We start from the raw sequence: 15324 nt of genomic DNA, 5'->3' as shown, positions 1-15324 counted from the left end.
CCTATAATTTTATTAAAATTACTAAACTACTCAAACTCGAACCCAACACACACTCACCCTCACTCTCCTCACCCTCAGTGCCATCACTTATACACCAGACATAAGAGAGAGTGTGTGTGTATGTGTGTGTGTGCAAACCAGAGGAAAGAAAGGGAGAAGAAGAAGAGGCTGGTGCTAGCGGGGCTGGAAGTCGTTGTCACTGTCGACCACGAAGAGTGAGAGAGAGAGGTGTTGAGAGAGTTACAATGCAAGGAAAGAGAGCCCGTGCAAAAGGCAATGCCGCTGCCATGCTGTCGCCACCACTGTCGAGATTGTCGTCGCCGCCACCATCGAGATTGTCATCACCGCTGGAGGGGAACGTCACCATCATCGTCACGGCTACAAGCTTGGGCTTCGAAGAGAGAGCAGGAACCCAAAAAGAGAGAAAATACAATAGTGGTGGGCGGTCACCGCGATGTCACTGTTGAGCCAGTCTATTGCCGTCAATGTTAAGCCGTTGCTGGAGGCTGCGCCACCATGCCTCTGGCCGCTGAGAAACAGCACTGACATCGATAGAAAACAGCACCGTCGAAGCCACTGCTAGTTTTCCCTAACTCTGCCTAGCTTCTCCCGATTCTGTCCTTGCCAGTGAAGGTCACTGGAGCTGTTGTTGCTCCATTTTCTTGTTTCTTTTAATTTTAGTAAGTTGTTTTTGCTTTGAAATCCTTATAGTTGTTGTTCTATTATATGCTTGTTAAGGATTTTGTGACGTTAATGTTTTAGGGTAGAGCTACTATGATTGCATTCTGTGTTTAATGGTTGTTGCTGCTATGGAAAATGGTTGGAATTGATGCAGCTGCTATGAAATAAGAATAAAAAAGAGTTTGTTACGTAGTTGAGTAGTGATTGAGGTAGGTTTTTTCTTAAATGTATTTTGTTTCAAGGATGAAGGTTTCAGAATGGTTTAGAGAATAGGGGACTAAATCTATGGCCTCCTTTTTTTTACTTCTGACTAGAAAGGTGAACTTAGTTGCTGAAGTGTCTGTCAAATAAGAATTTAGGAGACAGTTTAATTTCATCTCTTCTCTATGCTTTTTAGGAACAGAAAAATTGTTACTTCTTGAATAGCTGTGACTTCGGAGATAAATATAATGCATGAGACCTTTTTATTTTGTTTCTACACAAAAGAAAATAGAAGAAGAATAAAGAAGAGAAATTCACATAGCTATGTATCTTGGTTTAGCCACCACATGCAATGTGACCTATATCCAGTATCCCCACAATAGTGGTGAAATTTTTACTATCTTCAAAGATTATAAATACCAATTTTTTTAGGATTCAACCGAATCCTATCTGGGACAAACCCAACTTCTACCCAAGCTAGATTTGACTATAGATTCACTCCCTAGATTTTCAACTACTAAGTGCTCACCCAACTTAGCAAAGAAATTCCCTCAGGATCATGAATAGAAAATAGAAAAACTTATAAAGGATATTTGAAATAAACATTTGGCTTTTCTCCAAGTCTAAATCTCTTTGCCTTTTTTCTCACTAGTTTTTTCTTAATTTCTCATATTAATGCCTTTTTCATTGAAACAAAGAAAGATAAAATTGAGAAAGCTAAATATTCAATAAAAAACTATGAAGGAGAAGAAGATATAGTTTTGTAAGCTATGAAAATCTAAACTTTATGCTCTCACTCTTTGAATCAATCTCTGGCCGTTTACCCTTTTAATAGAGGAGTAAAGCTTTCAAAGCTTGAAATTTGGCTTCAACAAGTTTGAGTTCTTCTTCCCCGAATATGTGTAGCAGTGGAGGCGCAGAAGAGAGATAGAATAGTAGTAGTGATTGAACTTTACATGCATCCATACCTACCATTTTCTCTTTCATCCTGTTCAAATTTCTTGAAGGATCTGAGCCATTCATTTGTGCTTTAGCTTCAAGTTTCTCTTTTATCCCTTGATTTGCAGTAGAGCTCCATAATCTTCAACTTACCAGTTCAGTGCATGCAAAGCGAATACTTCTTCAACAATCTTCAATGAAGCACAAAGATGGAAACGTTTTCCAATTTAGCATTCGGATGCGATCTTTGCTTAGAGCACTGGCTCATTTGACTTTCTTCTTCTTACTTGATTTTGGTAACCCACTTTTTCATCTTTTGATTTGAACCCTAATTAGAGTTCCTTTTTATTGCTTTACTTTTTGGAGGTGATTCACGTGGGTAGAGAAAAGAGAGAGACAAAGATAAGAGAGAGAACTAGTTTGGTTACTTTGTGTTGGTTCAAATGGAAGTGAAATTTTATTTCTTGGTTAGCTACCTTTTTTCTTGGGCCATGATACGAACTTCGGCTTGGATCATCATTGGACTTTGTTTGCTTGTTTTTTATTTTGATGGTAGAGTATTAGATTAATTTGAGATCAGCAACTCTTTCTTTGGATCATGAGGGATGAGATGAGTACTTGTGGGTCTGAACCATTGTTGGGCTTTGTTGCCTTTGGGCTTATTTGGTTTATGTGATTACTACACAATAATCAAACCTAATCATATGCATAATTGGGCCTTTAACACAATGATAATGTTTAGTATCATCAATTAATTGTTATTAGTTCTTTAAACTCAACAATTTCTCCTTTGATGACAAACATTATAAAAAGAATTGTAAAAAAAATGAGAAGTTTTAAGGAACTTTTTTTTGATGATACAATCTTTGATGTGAACTCTCCCTTTCTTTTATTCACATGGCTCCTGTAACAACGCGATGTTTTTCGAAAAATGTTATTTTCAGCAATTAGTTTTATTTCGATGAGTTAATTCTGAGCTTCGAAGTAAAATAAATAATAATATAATTTTATTATTATGTTATTAATTTATTCTACATTCTATAATTATAATAGAGCCTAGATATTATTATTATTATTATTATCAAGTCTGATATTTGTCGATATAAGTAATTATCGATATTTTCTTATGAGCTTAGAGTTGCTAATGCTTTATCAAATATCCTTCATCTTTAAGTTACTAATGTCATTTACATTAGTAACTCATATATAATTAATCCTATATCTATTATTACTTGTGTTTTAATATATTCGATTTTCATAAGTATTAGTTTAAGATATTTATAATTTGAATCGTTGACTCGACTACTTAACTTAATGACATGTGACCCTTTTGACACGTGCTCCCCCTTCATTAACATATTATTATAATCATCAATCTTTCTTACCTTCATTTCATTCTAACCGAACCAAGAAAAAGAAAGAAAAAGGAATTGGCTTATATGCCGATATATAGTCATGACGGATAATAATGCCTTAGCCACCACAAATTTTTATTCTCATTGCCTTAATCACTTTCATTTTTTTTCTCTCATCACCGAATGAACTTAGAAAATAAGAGAAAGAGAAAACGAGAGCGAGAAAGAGAGAACCTCTATGACTGTGAAGCTTTTGGCTTTGATTTTTTGAGATTCGTAACTTCAATAAAAAATTTAATTCAATAAAATTAATCGTATCTTTCTCTTCTATATGTTGGTGTCACTTTTGTTCGACAGAAGTTGACATTGACGTAACTCTCTTTTTCCTTGAGTTCAGCCAATTGAAGTTCTAGGAGGCACAAACAATTTCTGACATTTTCTTCTTCAGCAGCTCGATCAAAAAGTTTTTTCCAAATTTCTATTGTTTTGATTTCATACATAAGTAGGATTTTGGTAATTTCTCACCGGTTAAATTGGTATTGGATAAGTAAATTGATGTTGTGATTGATTATTGATTGAATTTGACTAAATTTATGTTGAATTTTTGTGATATATTGATATTTGTGATAGGTTTGAGGTTCGGTCGATTTAAGTGCAGACAAGAACCGAATTATTTTGATGAACTTGGGGCTGGAATATTGTTGATGATCAAGTGAAATTGGTGACATTTGATGGCCAAAAAATTAAATTAAAAACTGTGAAGAATTAGTAACCGTAAAACTAAAAAACGGATTAAGATTTAAATGTATATTTTGAAAAGAAAATAAGAAGGGTTTCAGTTCTTTGTGAAGAAAAAAAGCAGCCATGAAGAATTATTTTTGGGGAATATAAATATATTTTTATAGAGAGATTGAGTTTAATATTATAATTATATAAGTTTTTCAGGTAATTTAGGTAATAAATAAAGATCAGAGGTAAAACAGGTATTTTATAAAAGTTCAAAGTTATTTTTATAAATATGAAGCAAAGAGTGAATGTTTAAATATAATTCTATAAAATATTGAGCTCAAAAATAAAATATTAAGGAGTTTGTGGTTTAGAAAGTAATTAATAAAAGTTTGAAAATAAGGTTTTATAAAATAAGTTTTAAGAGCATTATAAATATTATTTTAAATTTCTGTTTAAACATACTAATTTACATTAGAGTAAATTATTATTATAATTATTATTTATCAAAGATATTATTTTACAAGAATATTATTATATGTATTATGAACAATAAAATAGAGAGTAGTAAACAGAGTAATCTTAAAAGCTTAAAATACCGACTTAATTAAAGAACATTATGATTCTTTTTCCATAAAATACTTGGTGGATGGTGAGAGAACAGTGTGAAGATAGTTTGAACTATTAAGGATAAATAAGTAAAAGTTTGAAGAAAGAGAGAAGATAAATCGGCACGTGTGATTATGAGAATGTCACAAGAGGGTGACGATGAGTATGGTTATGGTGCTGAAGGATAAAAGTTAACAAGCCGTGGGCTTTGTATGTGAATGATTGTGTGGGGACCCCCACAAATATGGAATGGCTTCTAGGGGGAAGGGGTCACATGCTTCAGTTGAAGAATCAGCGCCTGCAAGTACTTGCAGATATCATGTTCGACATACTTCAACTGGAGAATCAGTGCCGCAAAAAGTAGAAACTTGCAGAGGTTATGTTGCTAGAATGCCTTATCCGACTTGCGAGTTGGATTATGTCCGGTACGGGTCAAAAATAAAAAATGAACTCATTACCTGTGATAGGACTAGACATGCATCATCCTTGCTACGTATTTGTATTTTACTTGATAAGGTAAAATTATGTGATTGTCTTGTGTTTGTGCATTTCTTAATGGTATTCTAACTAGTTGTGACTGGATATTTCTCTGTGACTATTGTATATTTGGCTGTGAATTAATTGAACTGTGATAACTCTGACTTAACTAACTACCTCCGACCCTACTAAGAACCCCCGAGTTTTTACCCCTTCCTTCCTTCCCTATCAGATGTGGTTGAAATTTCCTCTGACAACGACAATCGATCCTTGGGAGTTGAGAATGTGGCTTTTGGGAGTTTTTGTGTTAGCTTAGCTTTTGTGTTTAGTCTCTCACTTTTGATTAGACTCACTGAGAGAGTAGGATGTATATAGTTGATTAGGCTAGTTTTTGAGCACCAGCTTAGGGGATTCCTATATGGACCAAGGCCGGGAGTATTGATTATGTATATAGTAACAAGGTGTGAAGGGTTGTATGCTATCTTATGACTCGTAAGACAATATATGTATATGTATATATATATATATATATATATATATATATATATATATATATATTATCTCTATCTCTGATGTTTGTGGTACTTTATCGTACTTACTAAATTATTTTAGTTTTTCGAAAATTCGATCATGCGCTAATATGATTACAGGCTTGATAATAAATATTTAGTTAATTTTTAGGAAAGCAAGTTAGTGATGTTTGATTTTCAGTATGATCATGACGTACTGAAAATTGGGTCGTTACAACTCTCCCTGAATGTTTGCATTTTTTTAACCTGTGATTAACATAATCTACATAGAAATAATGGCCAACATCCAAAAACTATTTCAAATAGTTTTATACATTGAGTGAACTAGCTTGATCACTAGAAAATTTTTACAAGACTATTAATCCAAACAAAATCATCATTTAACCTCAACTAATAGCAAATAGTGATCATAATAGTGATAAAAAAATTATCAATCAAAGTCACAGGCAGTTTTTTCAAAATAAAACAGCAGCCTTAAACAATCAGTGTCACAAACAATTAGTGTCAATGATTCATAAATAAATCATAATAAAATAGCATCACAGCAACACATCAGTTTGTGAGTTAAACAACCTAACAATTCATTTTTCTTTGTCTCACTTCCCGTATCGTTATCAAGGAGAGTAAGTAATCCCTACATAAAATATGTTAAGTTTCCAAATACAAATCAGCAGTGCAATCAGTTTAGAGTTTATTATCTAATCTATTACAGTCATCCAAAAGAATTGAAAAGTATCAAAGTAACATAAGTGAAACATCAAAAACAGTTTTTCATGTGCATTAGCATCAACAAGGAGCTAGACATCAGGTCCCTCATCCCCGGTTCCTAGAATATTTTCTTCTTCATGCTCAGACATCATTTGATCATTTTTCAATTATTCAAGGTACTTTCTATACTTCAACTCTGCTTTCAGACTTTCTCAATGAATTTTCATTTTGAATCGTAAGTCTTCTAACTTGTTGACTAGAAGAGATCATGTGCTTGGTAAGGTTAACAAATTCTTACAATACATCTTTGACAATACCATTTACCAAGTACTTGTTGGAAGTTGATGTACCGGCAGCTGACAGAGGAGGGATACTTTCATCTTCTTTTTCTATAACCGTCAATTTTTTCTATGACTGTTTGACTGCACCACTACCTTTAAGAGATGAAATTCTATTATCTTGAATCTCATTGTTCAGATCAACACCAAAGTGCTCAAAGAAACAAGTTAAAAATTTACCATATAGTAGTGAAATATTTTTATCACTTTTGATGCAATCATACATATGACGCATCATAAGATACGCAAAAGATATTTAAGCTTTGTTAAGAATGGCATAGAGAACTAAGGTGTTACAGAGTGTAATGTGTTGATACAAACTACTTTGAAGCAAGAGAATGTGAGTAATAATGCAGTGTAGCTAGGCTTTGACAAGACCTAGGGCTCGGTGGTTAGGAGTAACACCATCCATGAGAGAAATGTTCTCATAAATATTGACCAAAACATCCTTGTGTGATATCCCTGGATCATTATCCCACTTTCCAGTGACATAGGCATTGACGTCAACATCATAATAGTCCAGGGCGTCACCAATAGATTCTTTGTTTAAATGAATTTCATGGCCTTTAAAATAAGACTGAATAGATTTCTCATGATAGTACATATTGGCATAAAATTCTCTAAGTAAATCAGGGTAAACTGATTTTCTGATTTCAAAAAGGTTTTTCCAGTCTAAGTAAACAATGTTTTCAATAAAATTTATTCTTTTCTTAGCCAGAGCATATTAATCATCCAGATATGTGAAAAACAAAGGTCTTTTAGAAAAAATATCTTATCAAATTCTGGATGAAAAATGAAAAGGATCAAAGTGAGAATGAGGATGGTTATTAAAGTGAGATTTTAAACTAACGTGATCAGGGTTTATTGGTTCTTTCATTGAGTTAAGAAAGGGTCTTCGGTTACCTTTGAGTGTGTGACTTAAAGTTGCAGAGCGTCCTTGAGGACGAGATGAAGAACAAGGATGTGGAGATGCTGGAGGTTCTTCTTCAGTCATGGGTCTCTTCCCTTTTGTTGTGTTTGCCATAGCTTCAGCCTCTGGTGGGGGTTGTGGATGGTCGTCGAGAAGTAGTTTGGTTCGTGCCATCAGTTTGGAAACAGAAGAAGAGTAAGATGAAGAATGGGAGTGAATATGGATATGAGTGTGAGCTTGGCCTTTTGGAGGAGGATTTCATGGAGCACAGTAGGTTCCTGAGCCTCTTCATGTAGCAACCTTCTTTCTCATCTTTATAAAACCTAATGTCTGCAGTTATGGGAGTGGTAGAGGTTGGAGAATATGAGAGGTTTTCAACGACTGCTATAAATGCTTTGAAAATTTTTGAAAACACAAACTGATATTTAAATAAAATGAAAAGGTATTTCAAAGAAAATTGATTTTGAAAGGATATGCAAGCAAGCAGTTTGAAAAGACAAGTCATAATAAAATTTGAAAATTAGAATTTGATTTGACTTGATGAGAAACCTTAAAATAAATAATTTTTAGATTTATGATCAAAACAAACAATGAGGCCCACATCATAGAATTAGAACTTCTTCCTTTTGGGCCCAATGGTGGTTTTAAGGAAACACAAAGGACCACCAAAGATTCAGGTTTGACCCATATTAATTATTTTTACCAACACTCAGTCTGATATCTAGGGAACCTAGAGGGAGTCATCATTTGTCCATTTTTATCTCCTATTGACCTGTGAGACAAAAACACACAGAGAGCTACATCATCAAATTAATTCAAAAATTCAGCACCAACAATACCCAGGGCAGTTCTGAACTTGCAAAATCTGTCTTTTGACAATGGTTTTGTAAATGAATTAGCAAGTTGATCTTCAGATTTTACAAATTGCATGTCAATTGTTCTCTTTTCCATATATTCTCTAATAGAGTAAAATTTAACTTCAATGTGCTAGGTTCTTGAGTATAGAATAGGATTTTTAGAAATGTTTATTGCACTCATGTTATCACACAATAAAGAGATACTATCGCCTTGCAATTTATAATTTGCAAGTTATGTTTTACGCCATAACAATTGTGAACAACAATAAGAAGTCGCTGTGTATCCAGCCTCAACTGTGGACAATGCAACAGTAGCCTGTTTCTTGTTAGACCACATGTTTAGCAACTGTCCAAGAAAGCAACAGATCCCTAAAGTGTTTCTTCTATCAACTTGGTCACCAACAAAATCTGCATCATAATATCCCACTATACAAAAATTGTTAGATTTAGGATACCAAAAACTAAAATCAGAAGTGCCATTTACATATCTAATGATTCTTTTGACGGCCGGAAGATGGAATTCTTTTGGATGTGATTAGAATCTAGAGCAAACTCCAACACTTTAAACAACATCTGTTCTAGAGGATGTTAGATACATAAGAGATCCAATGATTCTCTATACCTTGTTTCTTCCATATCTTTTCCATTTTCATTCTTTTCTAGTTTAGAGTTTAGATCCATTGGAGTGCTCATTTGTTTGGAATTTTCTAAACTAAATTTCTTTACTAATTCTTTGGCATATTTACCTTGGTGCACAAAAATACCACTAGGGGTTTGTTTGATTTGGAGTCCTAAGAAGAATGTGAGTTATCCCATCATGCTCATATCAAACTCATTAGTAATTAATTTTCCAAATCAGCACATAAGGCTTTATTAGCCGAACCAAACACAATATCATCCATATAAATTTGAACAAGAATGAAGTTATCATTAAATTCTTTAACGAAAAGAGTTGTATCTGTGGTATCCCTTTGAAAATCATTTTTTGATAAGAAAGAACTAAGTCTTTCATACCAAGCTCTAGGAGTTTGTCTCAAACCATAAAGAGCTTTTAAAAGTTTAAAAACATGGTTTGAAAAATTGTTGTTTTCAAAATTTGGAGGTTGAGCCACATATATTTTTCTATCAATAATACCATTTAAAAGGGCACATTTGACATCCATTTGAAAAGTTTGAACCCTTTGTGAGTAGCATAGGCAAGTAATAATCTTATTGCTTCCCTTCTTGCAACCGGAGCAAAAGATTCATCAAAGTCAATGCCCTCTTCTTGATCATACCTTTGAGCCACTAGTCTTGCTTTATTTCTTGCAATGCTTCCATCCTCACCCAATTTGTTTCGGAAGATCCATTTGGTACTAGTCACCTTCTTCCTATTTGAGGTTGGTACAAATGTCCAAACTTTATTTTTCTCAAATTGGATTAGCTCTTCTTCCATTGTCTTAACCCATGATGGATCATTAAGAGCTTTCTTCACATTTTGAGGTTCTATTTGAGAGATGGGAGCAAGATCACTGTGTTTCATTCTTCTTCTATTTGATGATCTTGTGGTAACTCCTTAAGATGTATCTCCAACTATAAACTCTTGTGGATAGTTCTTCAAGAACTTTCATTCTATGGGTTTGGGTGATGCAAGAGCAGATCTAGTATGTTTTGGCTCTACAATATTGAGATTTCCAAAATTCTCTACTGTAGTAAGAGACAAAACATAATTATCTCCTGTAATTTGGGATGCAGAGTTTTAAACAACAATTTCCTATGAGGGTTCTGATTTGTCTTCACCTTGAGTTTCACTTGAGTTTTGTTTAGTTTCAATTCCTGCATTATTTTCTTCAACAACACTTGAAATGGAGTTAGATTCACAAAAGGTAACATGCATGGTCTCTTCAATGATTCTATGTTCCTTAAGGTACTAGAAGAATCAAAATAATAAAATCATACAATCCTACAATTAATATACAGATATGCTAAATTGATCAAAATTGATTCTAATTATTCTCTAATATTTTCCCCTCAAACTCAAGTGGGAGCTAAGGATACCCATCTTGAGTTTGGATATCAAAGTTTGGAAATGAGTCGGATGATGAGCCTTCATGAAGATATCGGCAATATGTCCAGTGTTCCAATAGCTATGAGCAGAATAGCATTAATAAGGATATGTTGCCGAACAAAATAACAATCAATCTCAATGTGTTTGGTGTGTTCATGAAACATATCATTATGGAAAATCTGAATAGCACTGCGGGATCATCATCCCAATTAGCATCTGAGTACGCCTGAAGGGATAAAGATGAACGGGTAGAAAATAAAGGCTATAAAATAGGGTGACTTTGATGTAGCGAAGAATGCAAAGAACTGCAGCATAGTGAGTAGTAGAAGAAGTTGACAAGAACTGGCTAAGAACATGAATCGTATAGGCGATGTCTAGTCGGATGACAGTTAAATAGACGAGTCCTCCAACTAATTGTTGATAAAGAGTAGGATTATCCAATACAATGCCATACATAGGAGTAAATCAAATATTAAACTCAAGAGCTGTAGACTTAATGCAACTATTTGTAATTTTGGCTCGAGCAAGAAGATTTGAAGCATATTTAGCTTGAGAGAAATAGATGCCTTCATCGGTGGATATGACTTCTAGACCAAGAAAATAGTTAAGAGAACCAAGATCTTTCATCTCAAAAGTATGGTGAAGGGACTTCTTGAGATCAGAGATACCATCAACATCATCTCTAGTAATGATTATGTCATTAACATACAAAAGTAGAAGAACAACTTCATGTTTGCTTTTACAAATGAAGAACACATTCTCATGAGGGCTGCAAGTGAAACCAAGATTGCATATGGTGGTGCTAAACTTGTCAAACCATTCACGAGGTGCTTGCTTAAAGCCATAAAATTCCTTGCGAAGGAGACATACTTTGCTAGAAGGACAAGGATATCCCGGAGGTGGTTTCATATAGACCTTATTTTTCAAATCCTCATTAAGAAATACATTCTTCACATCCATCTGACTAAGAAACCATTTTTTGACCGCAGCAATTGCAAGGAGAGCTCGAACAGATGTAAAATGAGCGACTGGATCAAAAGTCTCTGCATAATCAATACCATACTCTTGCGTACAACCTTGAGCAACCAATCATGCCTTATAACGATCAATAGAACCATCAAAGCGAGTCTTGATCTTGTATACCCATTTACTACCCACAATTTCTTGATCAGAAGTAGGATCAACCAAGTTTGAAGTGTGTGCTTTTTCAAGTGCCTGGATTTCTACCTGCATTTCTTATTGGAAACTTGGATTAGTAGAGGCCTCTCAGAATGACTGAGGTTCATGATGATGAAGAATAGTAGAAAAATATTGATAATCAAGAAGATGAGGAGTTGGATTTCTTACCTTAGAAGAATGAATGCAGGAAGGAGGCATGATAGTATGAGCAGGAGCATCAGCCGGTCTGGAATCATCGGAAGATGGAGAAGACAGAAGAGAAAGGGCCTCGAGGGATGGACTTGAGATAGAACCTGTAGTATCATTAATAGAAAAGAGATCAACATTTGGAGTTAATAAAAAATAATGACGGAGTAAAAGGAATGGCCTCAAAAGAGGAAAAACTAGAGAACATGTGATGCTTCTAGAAGACAACATGACAAGATATATGAATACATCGAGAGATAGGACCCCAACAATGATAATCCTTGTGTTCAGAGGCATAGCCAAGAAAACAACATATACGAGACCGAGGTTCAAGCTTATTGTGTTCATGAGGCTGAAGAAGGACAAAACAGGCAACCAAAAATAAGAATATAGCTGTAATCAGGAGAAGTTTGATAAAGACGCTCATAGGAAGTAGTGTTACCAAGGACAGAAGAAGGGAGTCTAATGATAACATGAACAGTAGTAAGAACAGCTTCACCCCAAGTATGCTCAGGACAGGAAGAGAAAATAAGCATTGCACGAACAAAGTCAAGAATATGGCGGTGCTTTGCCATTTTATGTAGAGGTATCAAGACAAGAAAATTCAGACAAAGTACCTTGTTCAGAGAGAAAATTTAAAAGTTTGGAGTCACAATATTCCATAGCATTATCGCGTTTGAAGATTTTAATGACCTTTGAAAATTGAGTTTGAATAATATTGGCATAGTTAATATAAATCTGAGGTAGCTCATGACGATTAGTCATAAGATAAACTTAAGTAAAATGTGAATAATCATTAATAAAGACTAAAAAGTATCGAGCCCCTCCCATAGAAGCGGTGGGAGCGGAGCCCCAAACATCAGAATGAATAAGTTCAAAAGGAGAGCAAGCAAGAGAGGAATTATTAGAAAAAGATAAGGCAGGTTGTTTTAGAGTTTGGCAAGAGATGCAATCAAAACACTCATTCTGAACTTGACCTAAAACACCCCTAGAAATAAGAGGATGTAATTTCCCTAAGGAGCTATAGGGAAAACGGCGGTGCCACAAGTGAAGAGTAGATGGAGAGAGAATAGCATGGAGATTTGACGTAGAAGGAACATGAACATTCTTGAGCTCAAACAATCTTCCGACCTTACAACCAGTCCTGATGATCTTTCCCATCCGACGATTCTGCACACGACAACCAGAAGTAAAAAATTTGTCATCAAAATTGAGCTCAACAAGTTTACCAATAGAGATAAGATTAAAATTTAATTTTGAAATAAAATAAGTATCAGGAAGATAAATATTGGACTGTGAAATACATCCCTGATGTGTTGCATGACCGATAGAACCATTAGCAGTGTTAACAGAAGGTGTGTTTGCAGTGGTCAACAACGACGAGAAAAGATGTCGCAAAAGAGGCATATGACTAATACAACTAAAATCAAAATACCATTCAGAATTACCTGGAGGGGTGGAAAGAGCAGTAGAGGTATTACCAGAAAAAGAGAGAAGTTCCTTAAGAAGAGATTCAATGTCTGATAGAGAGACAGATGGTAGGTTGAGAGAGGTAGAATTGGTGGATTCGATAGTAGCAGTAGCAGTAGAATTAGGTATATTCAGAGAGTTGTTATAAATCCTGTGATGAGGTTGATACTTGTTCTGATCTGAACGTGGTGGTCTAGTAGGACAGGTAGTAATCAAGTGACCCGAGAGCTTATAATAATGGTAGAATAGTTTCAGGCAATTGGGGCGAATGTGACCTTTCTATTTGGATTTACGACATTCAATAGAGGGACAATCAAAGAAGGGGTTCCCAGGACAGTTATAGTTTCGAAAGAATTCGCCCTTTCTATCAGTGGTAGCAAAGACAGTTTCACTCTTAGATCGAGTCAATCCCAAGTGTGTTTCTTCAGACATAAGACGAGGAAGAGAATCTTCAAGACTAGGCAAGGGATTTTGATGAAGAAAAGCCCTAATCGGGTCATAGTCATCAGTAAGCTCCATAAGAAACTGTGTGAGACATGTCCAATTCCGATAATCCTCATATGCCTTAGCATCAGTAGAATCTTTAAGAACAGGCTCATAAGAGGTCAATTGATCCCAAATAATTTCCATATGAGCAAGAAATTTAAAAACCAATTGGCCACGTTCTTGCTTAAGTCTATGAAGCTCCTTTAGTAGTTGATACTGATGAGAGAGATCAAAACTAGTGTAATGCTTTGCCAAATGATCCCACACCTCTTTAGCAGTTTTAAAATGCCCAAACTGTAAATGAATACCGGGAGTAGAAGTATTGCAGAATCAAGTCATAATCTGGTATTTTTACTATCCCAATCTTCTAGTGTCTCTGCAAATTCTTTCTCAACATCCTCCTTAGAATTGGAAATTGATGAGCAGATATTTTATACGCTTTTTGGGGGTATTTTCATATAGTTTTTAGTAGGATCTAGCTACCTTTTAGTATATTTTTATTAGTTTTTATACAAAAATCAAATTTCTAGACTTTACTATGAGTTTTTGTGTTTTTCTATGATTTCAGGTATTTTCTGGCTGAAATTGAGGTACCTGAGTAAAAATCTAATTCAGAGGCTGAAAAAGGACTGTAGATGCTGTTGGATTCTGACCTCCCTGCACTCGAAATGGATTTTTTGGAGCTACAGAAGCCCAATTGGCGCGCTCTCAATTGCGTTGGAAAGTAGACACCCTGGGCTTTCCAGAAATAGATAATAGTCCATACTTTGCCCGAGTTGTGATGACGCAAACTGGCGTTTAACACCAACTTTCCACCATATTCTGGTGTTAAACGCCAAAAACAGGATACAAGCTGGAGTTAAACGCCCAAACTGGCACAAAAGCTGGAGTTAAACACCAGGGATAGCCTCTACACGTAAAAGCTTCATTGCTCAGTCCAAACACATACTAAGTGGGCCCCTAAAGTGGATTTTTGCACTATCTATCTTAGCTTAATCATTTTCTGTAAACCTAGGTTACGAGTTGAGTATAAAAATTACTTTTAGAGATTCCTTCAGTATCTCATGACATTTTACATCTGAACTTGTATTTCCTACGGCATGAGTCTCTAAACCCCATGGTTGGGGGTGAGGAGCTCTACTGTGTCTCGATGGATTAATACAATTACTTCTGTTTTCTATTCAATCGCGCTTGATTCTATTCTAAGATATTCACTCGCACTTAAACATGATGAATGTGATGATCCATGACACTCATCACTATTCTCAACCTATGAACGTGTGCCTGTCAACCACTTATGTTCTACCTTAGATTGAGTGTTTATCTCTTGGGTTCCTGGTTCACGAGTTTGACTGCCTCTCCTGACAACAGAGCGTTCAAGCCGTGAATCCAGAGTCTTCATGGTATAAGCTAGAATCAATTGGCAGTATTCCTGAGATCCGGAAAGTCTAAACCTTGTCTGTGGTATTTCGAGTAGGATCTAGGATGGGATGACTATGAAGAGCTTCAAACTCACGAATGTTGGGCGTAGTGACAGACGCAAAAGGATCACTGGGTCCTATTCCAACACAAGTGAGAATCGACAGATGATTAGCCATGTATATGGACCATTTTCACTGAGAGGA

The sequence above is a fragment of the Arachis stenosperma genome, chromosome 4 (assembly GCF_014773155.1).
Source record: "Arachis stenosperma cultivar V10309 chromosome 4, arast.V10309.gnm1.PFL2, whole genome shotgun sequence".
Classification (NCBI taxonomy): Eukaryota; Viridiplantae; Streptophyta; class Magnoliopsida; order Fabales; family Fabaceae; genus Arachis; species Arachis stenosperma.
Note: the sequence above shows the minus strand (reverse complement) of the source record.